The sequence below is a fragment of the Xenopus laevis genome, chromosome 5S (assembly GCF_017654675.1).
Source record: "Xenopus laevis strain J_2021 chromosome 5S, Xenopus_laevis_v10.1, whole genome shotgun sequence".
Lineage (NCBI taxonomy): Eukaryota > Metazoa > Chordata > Amphibia > Anura > Pipidae > Xenopus > Xenopus laevis.
Window position 1 is genome coordinate 18,481,944 of NC_054380.1, and position 17,349 is coordinate 18,499,292.

The following is a 17,349-nucleotide window of genomic DNA, read 5'->3' on the forward strand; positions in this document are numbered from 1 at the left end:
CTAGTGAAGAACTTGACTGATTCCCTTTTCTGTCCCCATATATAGGAAGGTTGGTGTTTGCATGGTTGCCATATGGCGTGTCAGATGACTATAAGCACATTTCATTGGCACAGTACTCACAAGGAATGCCTTTCAGCCAAGATCATGTGGAATGACTTGTGCCCCTCTCCCATGTTTAGCAATGCCATTAGAGAAGAGAACAACCTGAGATGAGTAGTACTGACAGTATCTGTCGTAGGACTTGTCTTTATGCATTAAAGAAACCTCTCCTGATTACACGCGGCAGCTCTAACAGAGCAACTTGTGCGTTTAACTGCTCCCATGAGGTTAAAATCACAACAGGTTTGTTCTGCCTGCCCCTGAAACACTGGAAATGAGACGAGATTCATACACATGTGAGGGTTCATTTATTATACATGAAAGGTGGGAATTGCAAAAAATGGAACAAGGTGCCTGATACTTGCCTGGTGAGAGGTGCAGATATCCCATCCCCTTAAGGCAGCCCTGTTCTTATCTTCTATAGGAAAGTGGCAGTTACAGGGTTCTATTGCAGCCTGTACCCGCTGGCGCTCCTTAAATTGTGCTTCTGAATGATGCACAAGTTAGGGGATGGGTACAGGGGCATAACTACAGAGGAAGCAGACCCTGCTGCTGCAGGGGGGGCAGGTGGTATAAGGGCCCCTTGAGGCCCTAATTCATATACAATTTCAATAAATATTGGTAAAACAGGTCAACCTCTAGACATTTTGGGGGCCTGAAAAATAATTTGCTGTATGTCCCAGTAATATGTAGTTACACCACTGGATGGGTATAAGGCAGGATGGGGATGCCAACATGTCATCCCCTACTCTTCCCTCATGAATACAGTGTTCTGAATGTGGGGGCAAATGGGGGAACGTTCTCTGTTTTGGAGAGTGAAGACCTGGAGCTGTATTTTGAGGTGCATGGCAGAGCACCAAGTGTAGAAAATATAGTGTATTGCAAATGACCCCTAGGCTAAACATTAAAGTGTCAAAAGTATGGATGTGACTAATCCAGGATTCGTTTCGGTATTTGTCACCTTTGTCTGCCTTTTTCAACAGTATTCAGATTCATCCAAATCCTTGTGCCTGGCCATACCAAATGCCTAAAATCATGTGACTTTTCGGCACAAAACATCGAAGTAAAAAAAAATTATTTACATATTTTACATATGCAAATTCGGATTTGGTTCGGTATTCGGCCAAATCTTTCCTGAGGGATGTGAGAGGTTTGGCTGAATCCTGACACAGTGGATTCGGTGCATCCCTACTTTACATTTATAGCCATTTATAGTGTCATTACGGGGCAATTCGTTTGGAAAGAAGAGGATGCATTGATGCTATTTGCAATGAGTAACTACAGCTTGATGAATAGCAGCTATGCACACACACACATAGATACTATAAAACCTTGGGAACTGTGAATTAAATGCAATTATGGAAGTGACACCATTCCAGCACAAAAAATAGGGAAATAACATGCAGAACAACTTGGAAAACGCTCGCAATAATGATGGAATTCTGGGGGGGGGCTGCATTATGGGTAAAAACATGGGCATTTACTTTAAGGCAGTTCTATAAAAGAGTTACACTACTCTTACAAAGCTGGGGCGCACGGGAACACAGGTGACGGGCAGAATACAGGAGGAGGCACCTGGTTTTTGTGCAACCAAAAACCAAGCCATGAATTCAAAAATAAGCAAAAAAATTGAGGCCAATGGGAGCAACATCCAAGGGGTTGGTGAGCAACATTGCTCACAAGCCACTGGTTAAGAATCCTTGGTCAAGATACTTTATGAAACCAGTTTCTTTTCACTGCAGTGTTTAAGTTATGAACAGCATAAAGTAGCATGTGTCTTAGAAGTACATAAAAAAAGTAAGTACCGTAGCTTCCCTTTAAAGGTGAACTAAAACTATAGAAGTAGGCTAGAAATGTTGTATATTATATTTTGGGTTTCTGTACCAGCCCAAGGCAACCACAGCCCTTTAGCAGTAAAGATCTGTGTCTCCAAAGATGCCCCAGTAGCTCCCCATCTTCTTTTCTGCTGATTCACTGCACATGCTCTGTGCTGCTGTCACTTACTGAGCTTAGGGACCCACTCCCAATATTCAGTACACATAGAATAGAAATGTCACAATATAAGGCTGATTAGTAATTAATATGGATAATTACTACATGGCAGCACAGAAACCAGTGCAATTAACATCAGAATGTAATAATCAGCCCTGTAGCATCAGCTTATATTACAGACCAACATCATTTTCTGCTGGATAATTAGTGACGAGCCCTAAGCTTAGCTTCTCAACAGCTGCTCAGAACCCACTGAGCATGTGAGTGTCACAGACACTTTCCAAGATGGTGACCCCCTGTGACAAGTTTGAAGTCCTGGATCATTGCTGCTATTGACAAGCTGACACTTTAGGCTGATGCAATAAGGTCATTATATAAAATATGACATTTTTAGCCATATTAATTTTTAAGGGTTTAGTTCTCTTTTAAGAAAAAATCTTCTAGGTGGCCACCTTACTTAGACACACTTTATTCATCAGTTTTATTTTATGATGACAGTTAATATTCCCATTGCGCAGAACTGCCCGCGTTGTTGGTGCCCGATAAATAAATAATCACAATGAATAAATGATTGTCCACCATTTCAAACTAAATGGTGTGTCCACTTGTTTTATCCCAAACCGGATCTTCCAAGATGAGAAATGTTATCTGCTCCACTGAGTTTGTCATGAAAGAGCTGAAAGATTGATGAGCTCTTGTCCCAGTCAAAAAAAAAAAAAGAAATTCTGCTGAACTACATGACTACATCTGTGTAATACCCACAGTTAGGGGGTTATTTTTTTACTATAAAATCTGAATTTTTAGTGGAGATTTATTATACCTTGTGGATGGAAAAAGTCAGAATCTGAAAATCCTGCATCTCAGACCTGTCAAGGTTGTATATAAGTCAATGGTCAGAGGTCCCTATTCTATTTGAAGGTTTCTGGGGTCTGCTCTGGCATTAGCCTGCGAATCTGAATATATCGGAATATTCAGGCACAAATGTGAAAAATGCAGGCAAAAATCTGAAAAATTAAGCCAAAAATATGATAAATGCAGGCAAAAATCCCAAACATTTGGGCTTTTTGGGAAAAAGCCAGAAAAATTGAGCGATTAGGGAAAAAACTCATACAATTCAGATTTTCGCTCTATTTTTTCATGTTCGTCCCCGATCCAATTAAATTATGATTTTTTAATAATACATAAGGTCCAATCATGGATTGTAGTTTGGTAGGACTTTTTTGAATTAACATAATCAGAAAAATTCGGATTTTGATAAATAAGGCCCTTAGTGTTGGTGCATCTCCCAACCCTGCCATTATTGTTTTATTCATTAGCTCCATCTGTTGTTTTAGGGTTTGGCAGAAAGGACATCTTAAGGGCCACTTGAATGGAAAACTGTAGATGAAAGTGCAAAGACAAATATTTTTTAAAGGACCTGTTAGATGTTTCCAATATGGACGTTGAACTGAAGCTTCCAGGATAATCTACAAAAAAAAAATCATCCTTATCTCTCCAGTGGATGTACGGGCACAGTCATCAATTTATGGCTGTTATGGGTCCTTAATCCCAAAACTAGCAGTCCCCATGTATTCTAATGCTCATTGGACCTTCTGTAGCAGTTTTTTTTCCCTCCATTCTCTTCTCTATCTCTCTTTAACTTCTCTGGCTTCTTATGGACTATCAACTACCCCCTGTTTCTTTTTTTATATGAAAAGCTTATTTGCTTTGTTAATTTGAAAACGAACAAAAAGATGTTCAAAAAGCTTTCTATTCTGTAGCAATCATAATTGTATGTGGGGCGTCCATATACTGTGATTATGGCCATAGACGCAAAGATCCTATCATATGAATTGAGGATTCGTATGATTTTGGGACCGTGTGTGGAGAGTCCAGGCATTTTTCGCCCGGCGGAGATCGGCCGTTTGGTCGATCAGACAGGTTTGATTTTGTCCCGACCGTTCCCGCCGGAGCCCATTGCACTCTCATCGTAATCTGATCGTTCGGCCATAGGGCCGAACATTCAAATTACCCCCGATATAGCCATGCCCATTAGTGGTATATCGGGGAAAGATCGGCTCATTTGGCAATGTCGCCAAACGAGCGGATCTTTTCGTCTATGGCCACCTTACTAGTGAGGAACTTGACTGATTCCCTTTTCTGTCCCTTTTCCTTATATAGGGGGTTGGCATGGTTGCCATATGGGGTCACTAATCTCATATAGTATTGAACTACTCTTGCTCCTTTACCTACCTAACTCCTAATGCAAGAACTATGAGCTCCATGCAAATGTTTCTACCACAACAAATATAGGGATAATTTGCAAAAAAGGTGTGCAATATGCAAAAAAGGCCACAATTGAATAGAAGACTGTCTGCATTAGACATTTATTCAGTAGGGGCGGGTGGGAGAAGCCCCATTGGTGTCCCCTCTGCCACCCACATGTACATAGATCTGATAATTGACAACAAGGTATCGCCAGTAAGCTCTCATTTATATATACATGTAGAATAATAGTTGCAGCAGAGGGTAATTTACCAATGTCTGTGAATAACTCTAGCTTGTTAGCTGGTAACATTCGCTACAGTGGGTGCAGGTAACATAAAAGAGATCAATGTAAGAATATTTTTTATCTGAAAGTGGTAGATATCTTAATAATAGCCATTATAGTAATTTCATCGTACACTATGAGATTTTGTCAGACAAAAAGACATAGAAAAGCTGAATGCCCCGCGGGAAGCTAGTGGCTTATCTGCTGTATATTCTGTCCTTGTGGCATCTCATTGTTTTACAGCAAAACATTTCCCATAAACAGCTCCAGTAACTTCCATGCCTCGGGCTGACTTGGATAAGCTTCAGGCTAGACTAATGGCACTGATGAGACACTAAATACTGAAAATAAACATCTACTCATCTATATTTATAGGAAGAAATGTGTCCATGAGGTCCCCTGAGGCTGCATAGAGTGCAAGCTTGATATAACACAGAGTCAGACAGGGAAATATGTATATTATATGTATATTAGTGCAGAAACCCAAAGCATTCATTATATTCATTGCTTGACTTATGTCATCAATCCAGTAAAAGTGAAATGGTAATTACTTGCTAAGGGATACCGGTAAGGAGAAGGGCTGAAAATGGACAGGGTTTGGGTGGATGGGGGGCATAAGTTGGCATGAAGAGGGGCATGGCTATGGGAGATTGGGGGCATAGCCCCAATGTCTGTAAAATGATGCACTCATTATATGATGCACTAAATAACTTGCATGAGTAAAGAAGAAGCTGGTGGTGCTGCAGTCTCAGTGTGGGTCTGATGGGGTGCGCAGTGGTGTAATATCTAAATCTGAGCTAGTGGAACCTGGAAAAGGGCCATGCATGTCGGCAGGTTAGGACTGACTAAGATAATTATGGTTTCTTAGTGATGTATAATGACTGAAGTGGACTACAGGTATGACATTCCTTATCCAGAAAGCTCAGAATTACAAGAAGGCTGACTCCTATAGACTCCATTATAATCAAATAATTAAAATTTTGTTAATGATTTCCTTTTTCTCCATAATAATAATAAAACAGTAGCTTGTACTTGATCCAATATTGGATATAATTAATCCTTATTGGAGGCAAAGCAATACTGGGGTTTAATTTGTGTTTAAATCATTTTTGGTGGACCTAAAGTATGGAGAGCCAAATTATGGAAAGATCCCTCATCCAGCAAACCCCAGGTTCTAAGCATTCTGGATAACAGGTCCTTGACCTGTATAAGGTCCACTGTACATTTGAGTGGCAAATGGAGGCTTTCGAGATATGTTTTAACTACGTCTCCCAGCACCCACCAAGAGCTTTCAGCCTTATCAGTTTGGCAGTTCTCTGTACAGGAAAGGACATGAACATTTAGGGATTTGGAAGACAGGTTATCAGCCTAGGACTTGCATAGGATGGTAAAGTTCAGGAGGCAGCATCTAAAGTGGGGAAAAGTGCCGGCAATCAAGGGAACAGCACAAGGGGAGTAGTGGAGAGGAGGAGATGTGAGTGGCAAGGGGTGTGTGAGCCAGTCAGTTCTAAAGAGTGCAGGTGATAGGGTGAGTGGCCTAGTGTTAAATCCGGCCCTGGCGTGTGATTGAGGAAAGGGAACAAACTTGTATCCTTTCTTTAAATAGAGCCAACATATTCATTATTATACATCATTGACACAAGTCCTTGTCCCAGTGGAGTTTACAAGCTAGAGCCAAATACATTAGGAGTCAATTCATCTACTTGTATGATTTTGGAGTGAGGAAGGATACTGTACACAAAGTGATGCTATGCAGGAATGGGGAGAATATTCAAAGACCTTGCAAATAGTGACCTGGTAAAAATCAAACCTAGGGCCCAAGTGCTCACACTGGGGGGCCACACAACCTTGTCACGTATACTGTTTCTGCCAACTGCCGCGGAGATAGTGGAATAACAGCATATTCCAGTGACGGACCCAGTGTAGATCAATGCTGAAGTAGATTAACTCAGATTATTGCATATGCCAATGGAAAAAAAACTTACGGCATCAGACTGAGCCATTATGTTTTATCAAGGTAGATAATGTAAATTGATAATGCTGAGAGCAGGGTTGTGTTATGGAATACTGATGAGAACATATGCCTGGCTCATTTCGACAGCTTTCACAGGACATAAGTGAATAATTGACTTCATTATATTTTCCTAGAAACATATTTGCAGCTTTAGAGGGGGGGATGAGAGCCTTAGAGGAGGGACATTTATCAAAATCCAGCAGGATTCCCAACACACAAACAATGTAGGTATTCTCTAATGATTTAAAGTGGTCTGTCAAGGCTGAACGATAGGCTAGGTTGATTGAATCGATTTGACCCATTGACCTGGTAAGAGCCTCCATTAAAATAAAACAGAAAAAAAACTAGTAGTTTTTTTTTTTAAAGGTCCCTTTAAGAAAGGGAAAGCCCACTGTAGGTGAACCCCCTCCAAAATGAAACCCAGCCACACACCTACACACACACATACTGAAACTATATATACCAATGTCTATATTAATTGTAGATTTTAGTATTACAATAGCTTTGAATTTTCTGCTTGTCTAATAAATCATCCAAGCCACTCTTAAAGGTGTTACCAGAATTGGTCATCACAACATCACCCGGCAGTGCATTCCACAACCTCACTGTACTGACTGTGAAGAACCCCCTACGTTGCTTCAAATGAAAGTTCTTTTCTTCAAGTCTGAAGGGGTGTCCTCTGGTGTGATGATCCATTTTATGGAAGAATAGATCTCCTGCTATTTGTCCTCTAATGTATTTGTAAAGTTTAATCATGTCCCTCTCAAGCATCTTTTTTTTACAGAGAAAACAACCCCAACCATGACAGTCTACCCTCATAATTTAAAGGGATACTGTCATGGGAAAAATTTTTTTTTTCAAAATGAATCAGTTAATAGTGCTGCTCAAGCAGAATTCTGCACTGAAATCCATTTCTCAAAAGAGCAAACAGATTTTGTTAACACAAGATAACAGCTGCCTGGTAGATCTAAGAACAACACTAGTAAAAAACAATAGTAAAAACCCATGTCTCACTGAGACACATTCAGTTACATTGAGAAGGAAAAACAGCAGCCTGCCAGAAAGCATTTCTCTCCTAAAAGTGCAGGCACAAGTCACATGACCAGGGGCAGCTGGGAAATTGACAAAATGTCTAGCCCCATGTCAAAATTGAATATAAAAAAAATCTGTTTGCTCTTTTGAGAAATGGATTTCAGTGCAGAATTCTGCTGGAGTAGCTCTATTAACTGATGTGTTTTGATGACAGGATCCCTTTAAGTCTTCCCTCCCTCTAACCAGTTTAGTTGCACTTAGTCTCTGCACTCGCTCCAGCTCATTTATCTCCCTCTTAAGGACTGGAGTCCAAAACTGCCCCCATACTCCAGGTGAGACCTTACCAGAGACCTATAAAGAGGCATAATTATGTTTTCATCCCTTGAGTTAATGCCCTTTTTTATGCAAGACAGAACTTTATTTGCTTTAGTGGCCACAGAATGACACTGCCCAGAATTAGACAACTTGTTATCTACAAAAAAACCCAGATCCTTCTCAGTTAAGGAAACTCCCAACACACTGCCATTTAGTGTATAACTTGCATTTATATTATTTCTGCCAAAATGCATACTGTACATGCATACTTGAACTTCCCCTTTAAATAAAAAGGTACGTAGTTCCCATCTGGTAGTTACCTTCCAAGACTAGCTGAAGGGCCTTAGGGCAGAGACACACACTGCTATTATGGGAGATCAGTCGCCCATTGACAAATCACTTCTTCTTCGGTAACTAATTTCCCCAACTGCCTTCCCGTCGGCTAGAATGTAACTAGCTCGTGGGATGGCTCTCGGAACACTTTGTTTTCTAAAGTCGCCCAAAATTGCCTCACTAGGAAACTTCGGGCGACTTTAGAAAGCCGAAGTGATCCGAGTGCCATAATTCCTCAGCACGAGCATTTCATAGTGAACTTTCGTTAGCATTAATTTCTGCCTAACGAAACTTTTTTAGTACACTTACGCTTCGGTCAATTTGAATAAGGCAGGTACATATAGATCATATATATGTTTTTATTAGAGATGGTGAAAATGCTTGAAGTGGCCACTTATTATTACAAATGTTCAAGGAAGTAAAATAAAGACAAGATCCTCTAATGCCCTAGACATGAACCCACCCTAAAACAAATGTGGCATACCCCTCAAATGGTTAAAAAAAATGTTAAAACAATATAGTTAATAGTTAGTACTTTTAAAGACAATCCCCCTTTAAAATATGAAAGAATGCCATTGTTTTTTCTAATTTTGATGACTTTTCGGCATACAGGATATGATGTCACTGACATAAGATTGAGGAGGATGTAGCTTCAGCTTATCAGTTCACCAGGTCTAAGGTGGTGAAGGAAACTCTGGCGAAAGAGGTAATTTGCAGAGTAACCATCATTCGCCTGACGATAGGGTGCAAAACTACATTAGCGGCGGTCTCTTTCGATAGTGAATTGTCCTATACGCCTGTAAGTAAATTGGTGATGTCCCTATGGATTGGATTTCCGGTGAATTTTCGCTAGCGACGCCCTTTAGTAAATCTGCCCCCATGTCTTGGGTTTGCTCGTGGCTGATTCTCAAGGAATTACTCTAGTTCCACAATGCACATACAGACAACACCAGAACATTTTCTGCTCAATTGAGCACTCTCCACAAAGATCACCCAGTTGGCACCATTGTTAGAGGCCATTAACCCGATCACCAGCCCCAACGGGTTAACAGAGCATGAGACACAGAGATATCCATTAAAATCTCTTAGCAGTCCTGCGTGGAAAAGCAATAAAATGAGTAAATGTAAAGTGGTTTTGCTGTTACCATCAATCATAATTATTCATACATTCAAGCACAGGGCCAGCGCTGAACACCAACACAAGATCAAGTGCGTCAGAAGCATTCACACACACAATAGGCTGCGTCGCAATCTTTTGGGAACATAATCCCCTTATTTATCCTGCCGTCGATGCAGTGTCACTTTTCTTTCATTGCATTTGTGCTTTATTTATGCAGAATCTTCTCTGCTGTGTATGATAGTTTATATTCTACAGGAATTTATATTTCCTTCAACCCAACAAAAAGGAATGTGTTTAATACAGAAATATATGTGAACATAAAAGGGTATTGTGAACGCATGAGCCTAAGAATAATGCCCAGGAATCTATTTTTAGTAAAAAAAACGATTTATTTTGCTTCTGAAAAATAACTTTTTTGCTATTGTGAGTTGTGTTACCCCAGTACTATCTGTCCTTTGTTGCTTCATGTCTTATACACTCAAGATCAGAGCAAGTGTCTCACAAGATCGATAGCAAGACTTTTCATCCATTTTTTAAAAGACTCATTTTCTGCTGACTTTCCTTACCCAGTGCGTGAATTTCAAGTACCACTTTATATGGAGTAATACAGGTATGGAACCTGTTATGCAGAATGCTCGGGACCGGGGGTTTTCTGATTAATGGATCTTTCCATAATTTGGATCTTCACATCTTAAAGGGGTGGTTCACCTTTGAAATTAGTATGTTATAGAATGACCAATTCTAAGCAACTTTTTAATTGGTTTTCATTATTTATTTTTTATAGTTATTTGTCTTTTTCTTCTGATTCTTTGCAGCTTTCAAACGGGCGTTGCCATACACTTCTAAAAAAACAAATGCTCTGTAAGGCTTCAAAGTATTGCTATTGCTACTTTTTATTACTGATCCTTCTATTTAGACTCTCTCATATTCATATTCGAGTCTCTTATTCAAATCAATGCATGGTTGCTAGGGTAATTTCGGCCCTAGTTACCAGATTGTTTAAAATGCAAATTGAAGAGCTGTTGAATAAAAAGCTAAATAACTAAAGAACCTTCAATAATAAAAAATTAAATCCAATTGCAAATTATCTCAGAATATCATTCTCTACATCATACTAAAAGTTATCTGAAAGGTGAACAACCCCTTTAAGTAAAAAAAAAAATTATACATATATTAAACCCAATAGGTTTGTTTTGCCTCCAATATGGATTGTCAAAACGTTAGTTGGGATTACGTACAAGGTACAGATATGGGGTCCGTTATCCACAAACCCATTATCTAGAAAGCTCTGAATTACGGACAGGCTGTCTCCCATAGACTCCATTATAATTAAATAATTGATTTTCTCTATAATAATAAAACAGTACCTTGTACTTTCTCCAAACTAAGATATAATTAATCCTTATTGGAAGCAGAACAAGCCTTTTGGGTTTATTTAATGTTTACATGATTTCCTAGTAGACTTACGGTATGAAGATGCAAATTATGGAAAGATCGTTATCCGGACAACCCCAGATCCCGAGCATTCTGGATAACAGGTCCCATACCTGTACTGTTTTATTATTACAGAGAAAAAGAAAATCATTTTAAAAATGTGAATTATTTACTTAAAATCAAGTCTATGGGAGATGGTCTTCTTGTAATTTGGATCTTTATAACAAGTTTCTGGATAACAGATCCCATACCTGAACAGTAATTTAGGTGGAAAAAAAGACACACGCCCATTGTGCCTAACTTCTAATTGATCCAGTGAAAGGTGAAAAACCCCTAAAGCCTCTTCAATTGTCCTCATTTAGGAAAAAAGTTTCTTCCTGACTCCAAGATTGGATCAGTCCTTGGATCAGTTTTATAACCCTGTATATTATCTCTTGCTAAAAAGGCATCCAACACTTTCTTGAAGCTATCTAATCAGCCAGTACAACTATTTCAGGAAGATAAGTCCACAATTACGGCTAGGCTCACTGCAAAAAAAGCTTTTCACAACTTAAAATGGAGCCTACTTCATTTTAATCTTTAATAGTTATCATCTGCTCCTTAAAGTTCCTCTTTTCCATTGTAAATAATCCCAACTTGTCCAGCCTTTCTTTATTACTGAGAACTTTCATAACCTTTATCAGTTTAGCTGATCTTTCTGTATTTTAATAATATGGGGCCTTATAAGGGGAAAAATAACCCTCATCTCCTGCAAATGAACAGCTACAGCCAATATATTATTCTCGAGTATCCCCAGATCCCTTTCCATCAAGTAATTGACTAATGTAGCCCCACCAATGGCATAAGCAGCTTGCATACTTTTAATTCTCAGGTGCATGACTGAATCTCTTCCGCCACTTACTTTTCCAAATTGCCAGTTTGTAAAGATCCTGCTCCAAGAATCTGATGGAATATGAGCAGGAACTGCCATTCAGGTTCGTAGAAGCCTCCACTTAAGTTAAATGTCTCTGAGCAGAAGAGCATGTGGGCAAATATGGAATGAAATAATCAAACTGAAAAGAGCCGGAACATTTATTTGTACCCTTTCACAAAAATAAATACTTTTTTGGTATTTAAAGCAGCATGACTAGCTGAGATGGGCATTGATCAAGCACATTATGTATAGGAGCCATGTAGAGTAAATAAGGTAATCTGCTTAAAGACTCATTTTCTTTGAGTTGAACATCTGAACCGCACAGCTTAGTTGCCAACTACGCACTAGACCTGTTCCCACTCACTCCCCATATGGGCATGATTCCCTGCATGTTGCTTGGTTCATAAGAGGAAATTGTCACGGCACCTTTTCAGCATTCATCATTTCTGGAAAAATATTTGTAAAAAATTTAAACTCTTTCTAAGTAGAATAGCTCCAGTAGAGGTCATACTGTAAATACTGTATAATGAACACTTTATAAAGCAAATTATATTATACACTCTGTTCTCATGTATACTGTAGCCCACTGTTATCTCTAGCAGCTGTTCTGTCCTTATCAAATACAGAGAGGGGGTTTGAAATCATTAATAAACAACATTACTTTCAAAACCTTAAATTTCATGGTGTTTTCTTGTACAAAGCTCAATAATTTGGCCATTTACACAGCTCTTTTTAAGTAGAGTAAACAAGCATATCTATCAATTATATTTTTCATTTTCTTTTAATCAAACTCTTAAATTCTGGTCTATATAAAATCATAAATGATATTAGCCACTATTTATTTATATTGATATGTTGGCTATTTTAGTCCTTCGCATGTAAAAACCCACCTGGCTTATTGTTATTTTACATACTCATGACCTGTACAGATATTATGCAATTATTTGTATTCCCTGGGAGGTACTGGGATCTTACTGCAATAAAGAGGAATTGGAGTTCTTGTGCAGAAGCCTTATGTGCCTTTGTTCCTATTTTTGTTAGCAAACATTGTGCACCTCCTTACTTTTTAAGCATAATAAGAAAGGACTTTAGACCGTAAAATGGTAATTATTTGCATTTCCTGGTGTTTCTTTCCATTTCATCTGTTTTAGAAGACTAAAATTAATATAGGGATCAATAAAAGTTACCAACTTGGTTCCCACCAAAGTTAGAAGCTTATTGGCTAATGTATAGGGCCCATTACAGACCAAACCAATATCTGGATGAAAATCAGGCAGATACTGTATAAATAAGACTGGCTGGAAATTTCATCAACTAAGGACTGCATCAGTTTGTTGATACAGTCCTCTTCTGGTGGACCTCTGTAGACCCTGGTGCATGAATCAATGTTCAACCTGATCAGATCATCCCAATTTGGCCCTATTTGTGGATGTCAAATCAGACCTAGATCCTCTTGTTAGGTTGTATGGCCACCTTTTGCAAGTGACATCACATCATCGCTCTTACTGATATACAGTAGCTAGATATAGTGAGATGGAGAAGAAAGAATGTAGAGCAAGAAGATTGTGCCAGCAGCTATGTGTATATCAGAAATGTCACATTTTAACTCAACTAGGGGCAGATTTACTAAAGGGCGAATTGTTGCCAGTGATTGTTTCGCACACTTCGCCAGGCGAAAATTTGTTACCACTACGCTAATTCACTAAAACACGAAGTTGCATTCTGGGCACTGAACGCTGGCGACTTTTCTCTAGAGTTACTTCTAAGTGCGAGCATTTCATAGCGAAGATTCACTAGCGTTCATTTATGCCTAGTGAAAAGACGCTAGTGATCTTACGCTTAGGTCCATTTGAATAGGGCGGGTACATAAAAGTTGTATGGACGTCTTTATTAGAGATGTTGGTGCAAATGCTTGAAGTGCCCACTTTTTATTACAAATGTCCAAGGAACCTTAATAAAGACAAAAGAGATCATACAATGCCCTAGACATGAGCCCTCAAATGTCTGGGGAAAAATGTTAGCCCAAAAAAGTTTAAGTCAGGACTTTTGCAGGCAATCTCGCTTAAAAAAAGGAAAAGTTGCCAGTGTTTTTTCAACTTTAATGCATTTTCGGCAGACAGGATATGATGTAAGTGACATAAGATTGAGGAAGATCTAGCTTCTTTTTAGCAGTTTGCCTGATCTGAGGTGGCAAAGTCAACTCTGGCGAAAGAGCAGTGGCGGAACTACCGGGGGAGCAGGGGGTGCGAGCGGGCCAGGGCCCGCACCCCCTCAGGCGCCCCGGCAGTCCGTTCGCCACTGAGAATGCCGGCATATGCGGCCGAAGAGAGGGGGGTGGGGCCCGGCCTCGCGTCACGCACTAGGGCCCGCCCCCCTCTAGGATCGCCACTGCGAAAGAGGTAACATTCAGTAAAATCCGCACTTTACTGAATTTGCGGAGCAATGACCATTCGCCTGAGCGGAAAGTCGCCTGCTGATAAAGTGCGAACGAACGCTAGTGATGGTCTCTTTCGCTAGCGAATGGTCGCCTGCGCCTGTTTTGGCAATGTCCATGCGGATGTGATTTCTGGAGAAAAGTCTCAAGCATTAGCCACTTTGCCCTTTAGTTAATCTGCCCGAGATCCTACACTGTACATAATGATATCACTATTCACTAGGTCTTGTCAACCTTCAGCACTGCCATATGGTCAGCAAAAGAGCTTTAAAATATTTTATAACCGCACACCTCCTTCCACTTTTCTGCGTGGTGGTGCTGGTCCTCCGTTGACCAAGCCCGGTCTCCTTACTGCTATGCAATTTCAAAAAACGGTCCGCACACACCAATGTTGAAGAAGGGAGGCTGTGTTCCCCCCGAAACGTTGATTGTTGGTGGCATTAATAAAAGGGGCACAATCCCCGACTGCAACATTGGTGTGTGCGGACCGTTTTTTGAAATTGCATAGCAGCAAAAGAGCTTGCCAGCTTAGCATTTGGAGCGGATTGGTAAGAAGCTTTCACTATGTTTGGTTGAATTACTGCAGGCCCCAAGCAGGCAACAGACAACCATCTTAGTTAGACATTGTGTTGCACCAAACAGATTATGATATACTTTTATAACCATCAAGCACCATAGAAAAACAACTAAAACCATCCAATCAAAAGGCCCAAATATATTGATCTTTAGAGACAACAACATATGAATCCGAGTATAAACATATTGAATGCCATCAAAAAAAATAGCCAGCAATTAGTTGTATTGTCTGTCTCTCGTCTTCTCATTACTCTTTTTGAATCCAATAATTACACAGGGCCAATACACAAAGGAGTTCTGGGAATTTAGATGATCTGAGTCCTTTAGTAACAATCTAGTAACAATTCTTTCAAAATAAAGCTGTGATAATGGAACCCAGTTCCTGAAGCATTTAGTCAATCAGCAAGTTATTATTCTGTAAGTTTCCTCCCTGAACAAGAAACACAAATGTTCTATTTTCTCCCAGTTATCTTTATAAGCCATGGCATCAATTACAATTATATTTTAAATAATAATCACACAATACTAAAAAAAATAATTACTTTATAAAATTTTAAAAAAAACCACTAACCTGAAAAATTAGCCTTATTTATGTAGTCGCTCTATTTAAATTGGTATAGAATATATTGTAATTTTAAAATTATTTTAAAAGTTAAAATTATTACACGCCACTTATTATTGTGCCAGTGATATTTCTCTTGTCACTGTTTTTCTTTGCATAATTAAAATAACAGTTTTCACAATGCATTGGACTTCCTCTTGTTGGACTTCGTAAAATCACAGTGGACCTTATACCACATCCATTTCCATTTTTACACATTCATATCATTATCTACACATATCTTACTCACATTTCCATAGAATTAAATGTAAAATAAGGTGGCTTTATTTGCTTATTCTTCTACAGAGAAAAATAAAAAGCTGAGAACAAGGCTGAGATTATTTAATATGCAAATCAATTGATAGGGAAAAGATATAACATTTCACTTCAAAGTTTTTCATTTCTATTGAAGAATAAAGTTAAAGCTAAACCAGTGGCACCTTCATACAAAAATAGAGAATGCAAAACAAATTGTATACATAATTATTATTTATTTATTATATATTAGTATTTCCATTAGACAATACAAGGGAATGGTAAAATAGAAGGGATATTTTACTATTTGCGTGGGCTGAAGTGCAAGAGCATGACCCTTAGAGCTCATAGGAAAATGGTTGGGCACCTATCACTGATGTCATGACTCAACCCAGACACATACCATGACAGTGCACCACAGGAAACTATACTGCATAGAGAAGGGGTGTGCAGAAAGAGACCACCCAGTACAGTCCCAAATAAAGCCCATAAAGGTTTCCCTAACATATAGGGGGTTATTTACTAAAATCCGAATGTTTTTGATTAATTAATAAACAAAATCCGACCAAACTAGAATCCACGATTTACCCTTATTTATCATTAAAAAAATCATGAAAAAATTGGATTGTCAAAAACCGTGACTTTTTCGGATTATCCCACGGAAAATATTTTCATATTGGACGCCTGAATTTTTTTTTCGTGAAATCAGTGGAAAAGCCAGAAATGTTCATATTATCGTACGAACCCCAGCGCAGACTATAATATCTTCAAACTGCCAACAGGACATTTGCCATTAACTTCTACAGGACCTCGACAGGTTGAAGATTCTGACTTTTTGCAGTGTCGGGGTATAATAAATCTCTGAAAATTTGAGTTTTTACCATTTGGACTTAATAAATAACCCCCATAAACTAGAACCACAGCATGAATTTTGTAATAATGTTCCAAAAATAAAAAAATTGCCATGTGTTAGTGGTGAAGTTGCCCCCTAGATACCTGACTTAGTATCTTGCTTTCTTATATGGTAGCATGGCAAGCACATCCTGGGCTAATGGATTTTCCATCCTTTAAATGGCTCATTACAAACAATCTCTCCCCTATGTATAGCAGTAGGGAAGGTATAGATGGCAGCAGCCAATGACTGGGTCTTTATATCAGCATTATGTACTGTAATTTATCCTACCTCTGATAAACTATAACATAGGAGAGTCTAGGGGTATATTTATAAAATTAGATATTGAGTTTTTCCTGCAAAAAAAAACCACGGCGAAAAAATCGAACTCTTTCAAATCTGACATTTCGAAAAATCTATTTTTATTTTAAAATAAATCTAAGCATTTGAATGAAAAAAAAAGGACAGCTTCTATAGAAATCCCTAGGAGGGTGTTTTCAACATTCATGCTGCTTGATTTTTTTGACAGTCAAATTTGTAAAAAAAACTTAATGGAACAATGTAGTTTTCATTGTGATTGACTTTATCAGCCTTGGGGTTATCTTGTTATGCCCTATTCCAGTATACCTACTAGAATAACACAATGCCAATACTTTCTAATTTTGTTGCATTTTTAAAGTGGCGTAACTAGCCACATCCTGCATCCAGGTCACCTGTCGCCCCCTCCCCATCTGGACTTGTACAGTAGAAAAATTTCCCTGACCTACCACCGATGATATGCCTTATCGTGGCTTCAGCGGGACCCAAGG

General features: G+C 38.9%; 1 protein-coding gene across 1 annotated transcript in view; it reads right to left on the reverse strand.

Moving 5' to 3' along the window:
• The window catches only part of LOC108717389 (potassium voltage-gated channel subfamily H member 1), a 191,269-nt gene that overhangs the window by 113,433 nt on the left and 60,487 nt on the right, over positions 1-17,349 (reverse strand). The gene's annotated exons all lie outside the window — the stretch shown is intronic.